This window comes from Budorcas taxicolor, chromosome 11 (genome assembly GCF_023091745.1).
Source record: "Budorcas taxicolor isolate Tak-1 chromosome 11, Takin1.1, whole genome shotgun sequence".
NCBI classification, from domain to species: Eukaryota; Metazoa; Chordata; class Mammalia; order Artiodactyla; family Bovidae; genus Budorcas; species Budorcas taxicolor.
The window spans coordinates 39,929,385-39,941,661 of NC_068920.1; the positions used below are offsets into that span (position 1 = coordinate 39,929,385).

Sequence of the window (12,277 nt, forward strand, 5' to 3'; positions counted from 1 at the left end):
GTTTCTGAGACCAGGAAAAATGGAGGTTCAAGAACCCGACTTCCTTTTTCTCCCTATCCCAAACAATTCCTCAGTATTTTTATACAGCTGGCTAAGAAGATGTTGAGGCTTGGGGAATTTTTGTTGTGTATTATCTGGGATAATTTTTACTTTCATTTTGTTTGTTTTGGTTTGACTTTTTTTTGTCTGAGGCAGTGGAAGTGAAAGTTTCTGTTATTATCCTGATCAGAGAACTGAATCTTATTAAAGATATATGACGTGGAAGCTAATTAGATCTTCTTGAGGTTCTTAAAGCTAGGTCCAGACGCACCCCTAGCATATCACAGGGGCACACTGTCCTAACAAGTGGAAGGGAGTACCTGTATCATATTCTGCCATGTGTCACCAATCCCAATCAAAATTCTGATTAATAATAATTATAAATAATACTACTATTAATTATTATTATTTTACCACTTGGATCATTGCTGCTGCTGCTGCTGCTGCTGCTATGTAGCTTCAGTCATGATTCTGACTCTGGGCGACCCCAGAGATGGCAGCCCACCAGGCTCCCCCATCCCTGGGATTCTCCAGGCAAGAACACTGGAGTGGGTTGCCATTTCCTTCTCCAATGCATGAAAGTGAAAAGTGAAAGTGAAGTCACTCAGTTGTGTCTGACTCTTAGTGACCCCATGGACTGCGACCTACCAGGCTCCTCCGTCCATGGGATTTTCCAGGCAAGAGTGCTGGAGTGGGGTGCCATCATTGCTATGTGCTGATAAATCTCTTAAACTCAATGAGCTATTCCCCAAATGAAGTTTGACAGTTGGCAAGTAAGAATTCAATGAGATAAGTGTAATAAGAATGAACTGAAACTGTAATTTATCAGCCTTGGTTCTTCTTGGTGCATCTTTGAGCCTGGGGTTAGTTGAGTTTTCAGTATTTCACTGCCAAGTGTGGAAAAGGTAGAACAGTTGGCACCCTGGCAAACCTTCCCACAAGAAAGTAGAGGGAACAATTTTTATGAAACTCTAGGATATATTGGTCTAGAAAGAACTTAATGATTTTATAAGGAACTCCCCTTCCCTAACATTTTATACACGGAGAAGCTGAAGCTGAGAGACCCTGGTCTTATGCCACACAGCTGATTAATGAATGGCGAAGGAAAACTGAAGCTGGAGCTCCAATCCTTTGGCCATCTGATGCAAAGAGCCAACTCACTGGAAAAGATCCTGATGCTGGGAAAGACTGAGGGCAGGAGGAGAGGCGGTGAGAGAGGATAAGACGGATGGATGGCACCTTCTGCTCAATGGGCCTGAGTTTGAGCAAACTCCAGGAGGTAGTGGAGGATAGGGAAGCCTGGTGTGCTGCAGTCTGTGAGGTTGCAGAGCCAGGCATGACTGAGCGACTGAACAACAACAAGGAAAAAGTAAAAATTTCTCTTTCCCACTTTTTAGAAGCAATTTTGTTCATGGCCCTCATTCTGCATTCATCCTAGAATTATTTTTGTAGGTGTATTAGGGAAGGTGGTTGCGGTCGCCCTGAAGTTGAAACAACAGATTATGTGGTAGTATTTCCAAATCCAGGTAAAAGAATATCAGAGAGCAGGGTACCAGCCCTCCTGATTGTCCTGATCCGGGAAACGCTGAGCTAAGATCTGGGGCAGTTCCTGACTGCACAGGTGAAGGGAGCAAAGATTTCATTAGCTCCTGTGTAGTCTTCCTTCAGTGATAACCTTGTCTTTCTGCCCTATGATCAGATGCTTCCAGATCATGTGTGTACATGTGTGTGCACATTTGTGTATATGTGTGTATGTGAATTTGTTGTATGTGCATGTAAGTGTATTTATGTGTGCATGTATGTATGTGTATGTATATATTTATGTGTATTTGTGCATGCATGTGTATATATTTATGTGTGTGTGGTGTGCGTGTGTGTGTGTGTGTGTGTGTGTGTGTGTGTGTGTGTGTGTAGGGGTGGAGGATAACCAGGGCGTGTCTCCGAGGCTGTCGCAGCCCAGTCTCACCCAGCAGTCACTGTGCTCCCATAATCCCCAGTTCCGGGTTGGGTGGGTCCCAGTCCCATTTCCCATGGATGTCCACGTGGAGCATCTGAACTGCTATTTCAGAGACAGAATGTTCTAAATCAAGGTTCTGTGTTTTGGCAGAGGAATGGAACCCTCTTTTCTAATATTACTTCTGTGGGAAAGTGTTTTCTGAGTTCCAAACAACTCAACTTACAAATACATTTTTGGAAGATGACCCATATGTATATATATGCTAAGGGCTGCTTGTTCTGAGGGTAAAAAAAAACTTCCCATGAACAGCTTGCTGATACCAAATCCAGGTGTTTCTTATATTGATCTTATTCAAGGATTATCACACAATGTGTCTGAAATCTGAGGCACATTCCAGATTTCTTTTAGGAAGGGTTAGCTAGTCCCTGAGATGGGATTTAAGAGCCAAAGGGCCCCCTTTCCCCATTTACACCCTCCCCTTAGTCTTAGAAAACTATCCACAGTTGTCAGTGCCAGTTAAGACAGGGGTTCAATGTGCCTGGAGTCAATTTGTTGGAACAACTTTTACTTAAATCAGGGTTCTTGTTTTTGGGTTCACTTTTAAAAATACAGATCCCCAGGCTCCCCTGTGACTCTGGTTCAGTAGGTGAGGGATAGAATTCTGAAAAATTTGTTAATGAAATATGGTTGATTTACAATGTTGTCTTATTTTTTGGTGTATGGCAAAGTGATTCAGCTATACATATACATATTATTTTTCATATTCTTTTCCATTATGGTTTCTTAGAGACTATTAAATATAGTTCCCTGTGCTGTACAATAGGATCTTGTTATTTTTCTATATGAAAACTTAAAAAAAAATTTCTCTGGAAAATTCTAGTCAAGTTACTTTTGAGTTAAGACATTTATTGTTTCGCTGATCAATCCATTTAATTATTAATACTCATTCTTTCATCATATACCAAAGTTTGCTAATGTAATGTAGGTATTAGGTACCGGGAACATAAGGACAAGGAAAACATAAGCATCATAAAGGAAGAAAGTGATATGAGAGCTGTTGATGTTGTGGGATTTGGAAGACTGCAATCACAGAAAGTTTTGCAGAAACATTGATTCAAAAGGTAACACAGCTGAGTCATAGAGCATCCACATTTTAGGGCCAGACTGCTGTTGTTCTTGTTGAGTGGCTAAGTTGTGTCCAGTACTTTGTGACCCCATGGATTGGACTCAAAGCCCAACTCTAAACCGTTTACCAATTGACCTTGGTTCAATTGCTTAAACTTCCTGTGCCTCAGTTTTCTCATCTGTCAAATGGAGACTGTCTCAGAACTAACTCAGAGAGTTGTGAAAATTCAATAAGCATATGTAGGTAGTAAGAACAGTGGTCTTGAGCTTTGGCTGGCATCAGAACCCCCTGAAAGTGTTGTGAAAACACAGTTTCTGGGTCCCACTCCAAGTTTCCAAGTCAGTAGATTGGGGATAGGAATGAGGAGGTGCCTTTCTCACCATTTCCTGGGGGAGGCCAATGCCCCTGGTCCCAGAACAACTCTTTGAGAATAGTTAGAATGATAATAAGCAGCATTTGTTGCTATTATTTTCAGTTGATCTTTGATGGAAGAATTTGAGAGTGTCATGTAAAGGCACTCAGGCAGAGGAAACTGCCAGTGCATAGCAGAGAAGACTGAGAGCAGAGAGCATGCGCCAGGAGCAGGGAGAGACAGGCTGGCGGAGAGACAGGACGCACGGAGGCCGCCAGACTCCGAAGAACCTGGCCCCATGTAAGTATAGATATTATCTGAGAGTAACCAGAGAGCCTGTTATCAGCCATTAGCACCTTAACACAAATTAATTTATCAGAGTAATCTGTCACTTTGTCAAACCCTGGAGGAATCTGACTCATGCCTGGCAAATTTGGATGAACCTGATAAATAGGTGCTCCTTCTTTAGAAAATCCACCCGCACCGATGAGTCCCGGATATCTTGAGGGCGCTCAGTTGTCCAGACCCCTGTAGTGGGGGCCTGTCTCACCAGGGAACTTGGCATGTTCACACCTGGAATCAGCCTATTGGCATCTGTACATTTATCCTCTTGATACCCCAAGACCTCTGGCTTTTATTTGCAGAATTAAAAAAAAATGCAATAACCTTTGGAAGGTGTCTAGTATCATATTTATCTATCTATCTACAAATGTTTTCCACACAAAGAACCGCATAAGACTTATTTATAGACACATTTTCCACCCAGGGGACTATCAAAAGAGCATTCAAAACAAAACACAACCCATCCATCTTTATCTTTTTGTGATTTTTTTCCCCTCCTTTGGGCAAACCAGGTACTCCATGAGTTTTTGTTTCACAGACCATCCCCCTACCGCAGCCCCTTCTACGTTCTTTTTTCTAGGAAGGAAACAGAGATCAACTTAGCTGCCCTGTGACTGCTCCCATGCGTGTCATTCTCCCCAAGACTTTTATCTGTACAATTTTACACACTCCAGACACTCCGAAGCCCAGGAAGGGCCAACACAGACAACGGTGGCTTTCATCCTGGCGTGGTGAGCGTGGGGCCACGGTGAAGGCAGACTAGACTATTTTGGGCATGGCATGCTGTAACGAATGGAAAAAGAGAAATCAGAGACCGGCAGTTTTCCTCTGCCATCTGAACGATAAGACGAATGTGTCACGCTAGAATGAAGAGGGAGCGTGAGATGGAGGGAAACTGCTTTTACTGCTGTATCAAAATGAAAAGAGGAGGAGACTGTGGCTGTAGAGAAATCATTCATAGGGGAAAATGCTCTGGCAGGGAAAGAGACAGAAAACCCAAGTCTCAGTTTGCAATGACAGCCTTTAGATTGCTCTTCAGTTATGGAATACTCCTGTTAGTGTAGGGCGTGTGTGTGTATGTGTGTGAGACAGAGCCGTACAATCTGCGCAAAAGGGCCCTACGCTTGGCTTAGTGCTCTGTTGTCATTTTCCTAAATTCTGAATACTTTTTGACCCAGGGACCCTGTATTTTCATTTCATGCTGAGTCCCCTAAATTATGTATCTGGTTCCAGAGAGATAAGAGTTATTTCCACTGAGCTAAGATGGTTGAAATAAGGCATATCACATTCTTTTTTTTCTTAAGTATTTATTTATTTTTTATCTTTTGGCAGTGCTCCACAGCCTGTGGGATCTTAGTTCCTTGACCAGGGGTCAAACCCATGCCCTTGTTTTGGAAGCACAGAGTCCTAACCACTAGACAGCCAGGAAAGTCCTTATTTCATATTCTTCGTTGTAAAAGACTATTCTTTTGCAAACATGTGTGCCTCAACTTACCTGGTCACCCTTTTCTTCGTACTTTGTTACTCCTGTGCTTGGTTCACATGAAGTCCTCATAGCATGCGCCATAGGCATGGCCACTGGACTTCTCTTGCATTAGAGCAGAACTCAGCAAAATTCTTCTGGAAAGGGCCAGATAGCAAGTATTTCCAGCTTTATGGATCTTGAGGTCTCAATGGCAACTGCAACTGCTATTGTGGAGAAAGCAGTTATAGAAACTATTAATACATAAATTAAGGCATGTGGCTGTGTTACAATACAACTTGACTGGCAAAAACATGTGGGGGCTGGATTTGGTCTGGGGGTCATCATCTGATTCCTGCCACCTTAGCTCATCCTCTTCTTTTGATGATGATGATGCCGACGATGAAACAGATGATGATAACAACGATGATGGCTAAAATGGACTGAGGCCAGACATTGGGTCAAATGCTTTATAAGTCTTATGGTGTTTAATTTTCACGGTGATGTAGGGTATGAGTATCAAGATCTCAACTTGACAGATGAGAAAACTGGCATGGAGAGGAGAAAAGTGATTTATTTATTTGAGGATATCCAGCTAATAAAAACAGGAGGTGAGATTCAAACTTGAGACCTGTGTTAAGCTCCAGGGTTTCCAGTCCTTCACATCTCATACCTGGGGCACTTGACCCGTGCCTGAAATTTAGCCCCATCCTGGTCTCTAGAATCAGTCCAAACACCAAGTGAGAGGAACGTTGTATAGAACTTCAGCCTGCTTGATACAATTCACTATCTTTCAAGCTCTTGTTTTCCAAGGACCAGTCTTTATCTTAGGATTCCAAGAATGGGGTCTCTGTCTTGTCTGAGATTTCGTTGTTTTTAAGATTTTTGTTTAAGATAAGCCAGGTTCTCTTTGTGAGAATTCTTGATGACAATGATGTGCTTAGGCAGTTAATTTGGTCTGCTGCAGTGTTATCTTGAGGCCACAAGTCTAGTACTGGACTTGCCCCAGTACTGGAGCCAGTCTCTTTCTTCCTCTGCCTTCATCTCCACTTGGCGTCGACAAAGCCAAACCTGACCTTGGTGATAACAGGGCCCAAGCTGACCTCTCCATTGGTAGTGTGGTCCTCCCCACTTGAAAGATCCACCTCTTTCTTATTTTCCTCCCCAAATTCAATTCATTTCTGAAGTCCAGCCCAAGTTCCATCCTCTCGATGTCTTCCCACACCACTCCAGTACTCACACAACATTCCTCTTTTTCAATGCCCATCATCCAGCCCCATCTTCTGTTTTCCTCTAGTTGTCTTGGGGGCATTTCACTTATTTCATTTTTCTTTCAGAAGCCCTTTGAAAATACTCATATTACTTTTGCTGATTTTCCACTTATAGAAAAGGTGGGGGACATTCGTAGGTATGAGATATTATTGGTTACTATTGGTGATTGTTAATGGGCCAGTTACTATGTGAGGTTGCCAAGGTAAGCAAGGAATCTCTATCACAGGTACCATATCTCACTACTGAGACAGGAGAAGCAGCACTGATAGCTATGATCTGCCAGGCATGCTCAGCTTGGCTTCTGTCTTCTCCTGCTGAATATACAACATCACAAAATACCCTAGGACTACAAGGAATCTAGATAAAGGCAAGACCTTCTGCACTCACATCTGAACAGAGACAAAAATGTGAACATTGTTCAGACTTCCAAAATGATCACATTCCCTTATCCTGGCTACTGTGAGTGGTGGCTGCTTCTTTACCAATGATACCAAAGATAGCCTGGCTTCATTCCTCCTGTTTCATAGTTAAGATTTATTCATATACTCAAGCCAAAAATTGTCCCTGATTTTTAATAGCCTCCGATCTAGAACAAAGCACTGGTTCCTTAAATCCACCCCCAGATCACTGAAGACAAGTCCAAATCTTGTAAGTCCTTCTTCATGTCCCCTCAGAATCTGTCCTGCTACAGTTTAATTTAAAATCCAGCCCCTTTTTATTTTTGCCACTGTAAAACATCCTGCTGCAGTTTATTTTAATTTAAAATCCAGTCCCTTTTTATTTTTGCCACTGTAAAACGTGGACTACGTAAAGGAACATGCATCATGTTCGCACAGTGTTCCAGCTCATCTATTATCTATAAGGAAGAGCTTGATGTAGAGAAAAAGTGCAAAGTACTTTTTAAGTGATAAATGTGGCTCCAGATGAGCCAGCTTGATGCAGGAGAAAAAACAGTCCCTTGATGGAGACTGAGAAGACAGGATTTTAGACAGTGTCACACAACCATCACTTTGACCTCAGGAAAGTCATATTCAGTTAGCCTAAATTCCTCATCAACAATTAAACATTTATTGAGAGCATCCTCCATGTCAGGTAGCAGGATAAGTTGCTTGGGGCCATCCATCAGGTCATTTGCAAGCAAAGTCATGTGACAGGCATCACGCAGGGACATGTGAAAAAGAACTCCAGGAGCCCTGAGGAGGAAGGCCTCATAGCCTCTTTGGCCGCTGAAAGTGGATACATTTTCCTACACACAAAAGATCACACGGTCTTGAACCAGGCTACTCGGGTTTCACTCTGGCTCAACTTACCAAGGCTCGGCAATCTGTTTGTGCTTCGGTTTCTTCACCTTTAAAATGGGAATAATAATCGTACCTATCTTACAGTGTATTATGAGGATCCCACTAGTATAAAAATACAAACAGCAGAGAATAAGCATGGGTACTTAGTAACCACTTAAAAGCGTATTTAATGTTCTTGTTCTTGTTCTTACTTGCGGTGATGAGTAATCTTCAAATTTCCAAACCTCTGTAGTCTCTCCTGGGGGTTCCTTTGTGGCTCAGCTGGTAAAGAATCCACCTGCAATGCGAGAGACCTGGGTTCGATCCCTGAGTTGGAAAGATCCCCTGGAGAAGGGAAAGGCTATCCACTCCAGTATTCTGCCTGGAGAAGCCCATGGACTGTAGAGTCCCTGGGGTCACAGAGATTCCGACATGACTGAACCAATTTCACTTTCACTTTCACATAGCCTCTCCTAGTACAGAAGCAAAGAGTCAAAAGTCCTCTCTTTGAAAAAAATTAGAGGCATGTGTCTATGGAAAACAAGAAATCCTTCCAGGGTCACAAGTAACAAAGAATAAGTTGTGCCTAGATATTGTATCAGAGAGTAAAAAAACACTCAGTGATAAGGATGTTCTAATGGACACAGAAGCCAGTCTGAAGAGGCTCCTAACTGGCCAAATCTAGGGGGATAAGTATCAAAATAAATAACAATAGTAACACATTGTGCTGTGTGTGCTGTGTGCTCAGACCTTCAGCCGTGTCCAACTCCTTGCAACCCCATGGACTATAGCCCACCAGGCTCCTCTGTCCATGGAATTTTTCAGGCAAGAATACTGGAGTGGATTGCCATTTCCTCCACCAGGGATCTTAGTGATCCAGGGATTGAACCTGTGTCTCTTACTACGTCTCATGCATTGGAAGGTGGATTCTTTACCACTGTGCTATCTGGAAAACCTCAGTAACAGATTCAGTCAGTCAGTTCAGTTCAGTCGCTCAGTCATGTTCAACTCTTTGTGACCCCATGATTCGCAGCACGCCAGGCCTCCCTGTCCATCACCAACTCCCAGAGTTCACTCAGACTCACGTCCATCGAGTCAGTGATGCCATCCAGCCATCTCATCCTCTCTCGTCCCCTTCTCCTCCTGCCCCCAATCCCTCCCAGCATCAAAGTCTTTTCCAATGAGTCAACTCTCTGCATGAGGTGGCCAAAGTACTGGAGCTTCAGCTTTAGCATCATTCCTTCCAAAGAAATCCCAGGGCTGATCTCCTTTAGAATGGACTGGTTGGATCTCCTTGCAGCCCAAGGGACTCTCAAGAGTCTTCTCCAACACCACAGTTCAAAAGCATCAATTCTTCGGTGCTCAGCCTTCTTTATGACCCATTAAATAAACTGGGAATTTGTGAGAGCACAGGTATGTTATTAAATAATTAAATGAAGAGAAGAAAAATTCTTCCTTGCAGTAGAATGCCAACTGAGTAACCCCAAAGAAATGATAGAAGTAGAAAAACATGAATATGACAAGTCAACATCACATGGTACACACAGGCTACAATAAGAACACAGCACCACTTTTGTCTGGTCTACATCTTATATTCTCAGTGTAATCATGAGGAAGCATCAAGCCCAAAGGAGGGAAATTTCCTTAGTGGTGCAGCGGCTAAGACTTCATGCTCCCAGTGCAGGGGGCCTGGGTTCGAGCTGTGGCCAGGGAACTAGATCCCACCTGCTGCAATTAAAAATATTGATCTCAGTGAAGCAGCACTGAATGGTGGCATGAAGCAAGATCTTAATTCCTGGTCCAGTAATTTAACCTGGGTAGCCTGGATGAGAACCAGGAATCCTAGCCATCAGACCAGCAAGGAATAGAGGGCTAAGAGCCATTTTTCCCTGGATCTTTTCCCCCAGTGAAAAAATGCATTTGTCATGGAGGTAGAAACTGCAAATGTAGGTATGAAGTGTATTATTAGAGACAAAGCACAAGAGGGAGAGCAAACAGGGAAATGGTTTTAGATGAGACAGAAACAAGGCAGAGATGGGCATCCAGAGAGTAAGGGTGTGGGCATCCCCCGAGTGAGGAGGAATGCAGCAAAGAGGTGCTTAAGTCATTTATACAGTTCAATTCTTCAGGGTTTTGTCTTCCTTCAGGCCAGTTATCTGGATTCTTCTTCCACACCTGACCTACCCTACGTGGATGTACAGGCACCCTTCAGCCAAGATGAATCTCCAAGTGAAGGCTTCTGAGAGGAGAAAGACTCATTGTGACCTGGCATTTCCCTTGACTTTGACCCACAAGAAGCCTTTCTGTGCATTCATAGTGTCTCCCTTGTCCGAAAACGGGGTGGGGAGGAGGAGCAGAGACCCCTTAATCCTTTACTCAAACAAGATTTTGCCCTTCCTTGTCATTGCCATGACTGTTACCTCGACTATTGCCATGACTGTTACCTTAAGGTATTTACAAGAGACAAAGACTGGCTATTTATTCATATACTCAAGCCAAAAAGTGTCCCTGTTTTTGTTGCTACTTCTATTTTGGAGGGCAAATAGGAGGCTGACTATCCTAGGAGTCCACCTATCTCTTGTCTCAGAAAATGCTAATAGTTGTAAGTTCCAGGCAGAAGCTCACTTCTTCATGCCCCATGAAATACAAGCAGGAGGCCAGTTGCAAATGTCTAACCAGGAACCCATCTAATATCTTGCCTCAGTCCTGCACACTACAAGAAAGACAGAAGATCTCATGTGCCACAACTAAGACCTAAAGCAGCCAAATAAATAAGAATTTAAAAAAAACCCAAAGGATGTACTTTCTATACAATGATCGGCCCACAATCTCAAAGACTGTCAAGGTTGTTATTTCAGATTGAAGGAGATTAAAGAATCATGGCAAATCGATGAAAAGCAGTATCTCCTCTTGGGTCCTTTTATATCAAGAGTCTGACAAAGGGTATATAAGAGCTTTTTGTATTTTCCTTGCAAATTTTCTGTAAGTCTGAATTTACGATACAATACAATACAATTTACAATATGATATTGTAAAGTAATTAGCCTCCAATTAAAATAAATTAATTTTTTTTAAAATAAAAAAATGGAATTATTTCAAAAGAAAAGAAAAAAAGTACAGCTATCAGGAATACTATGTAGCCATAAAAAATGTTCAGTGTTGACACTGAAAGTATGATCATCAACAATAAAATAGATAAACGAGACCTCATCAAAATTTAAAACTTTTGTGCTTGATAGTGAGGACACTATCAAGAAAAAGACAACTCAGAAAATAGGAGAAAATATTTGGAAAGCATATATCTGATAACAGATTCATATCCAGAATATAGACAGGACTCTTACAATTATACACCCATACAGCCACCCCCCACCCCCCACACACACAAACAACCCAGTTAAAACATGGATAAAGGTTAAAAAAGAGAGAGAGAGAAAAACTTTGGCATAAATTTAATAAAATAAATCCATAATCTATGTGAGAAAAAGTATAAAGCACTGGTAGAAGAAATCAAGGAAAAAGCTAGAAAAATGGAGAGACAGTCCATATACATGGATAAGAAGACTAAATATGGAAGATGTCAGTTTTCCCCAACTTGCTGTTTAGATTCAAAGCAATCCCAATCAAAATGCCAGCAAGTTATTTTGTGGATATTGGCAAACTGATTCTAAAGTCTGTATGAAGAAGCAGAACATTGAGAATAGCCAACACAATTCTGAAGGAGAACAAAATCAGAGAGCTGACACTACCTGATTTCAAGACTTACTAGAGAGCTACAGTAATCAAGGCAATGTGATACTGGTGAACAAAGAGATAAACAGATAAAAGGAGCAGAATAAAAGTCCAGAAATAGACTTACATAAATATGTATAGTCAACTGATTTTTGACAAGGAGCAAAAGGAATAAAATGGAGAAAAAATAATGTCTTTTTAACAAATGGTGCTGGATCAACTAGACAGCCACATGCAAATCATCTTTATCATCATCATCATCATCATTATCATTTGGATATAGAATTTATACCCTTCACAAAAATTAACACAAAATGGATTATAGACCTAAATGTAAAATGCAAAGCTATAAAATTCTTAGATAATAGAAGACCTCAATGACTTCTGCTATGATGAAGACTTAAATTTTTTTTAATATTTTTTATTTATTAATTGGCCATACCATGAGGCTTGTGAGATCTTAGTTCCTCAACCAGGCTTTGAACCTGGGTCCGTGGCAGTGAAGTCTTAACCACTGGACCATCAGGGAATTCCCTGATGAAAACTCTTTAGATCAAACACCAGAGGCACAATCCATGAAATAAATCTGTACTGGACTTCATTAAATTAAAAAATTTTTGCTCACCAAAAGACACTGCCAAGCAGATGCAAAAACACATCACAGAGCTGGAGAAATTATTTACAGAATACTTTTTTGTTTGTTTTTTTACTTTTT

The 12,277-nt window shown here is 41.6% G+C and overlaps 1 long non-coding RNA gene across 1 annotated transcript; it reads left to right on the plus strand.

Annotated features, from left to right (window-relative positions):
• Window positions 1–3,691: 3,691 nt before the first annotated feature.
• On the plus strand, window positions 3,692–10,112 carry LOC128055096 (uncharacterized). The gene is made up of 3 exons (XR_008200093.1): window positions 3,692–3,774; window positions 4,397–4,547; window positions 9,978–10,112. It is a non-coding gene; the product is annotated as an uncharacterized LOC128055096 (long non-coding RNA).
• Window positions 10,113–12,277: the final 2,165 nt, after the last annotated feature.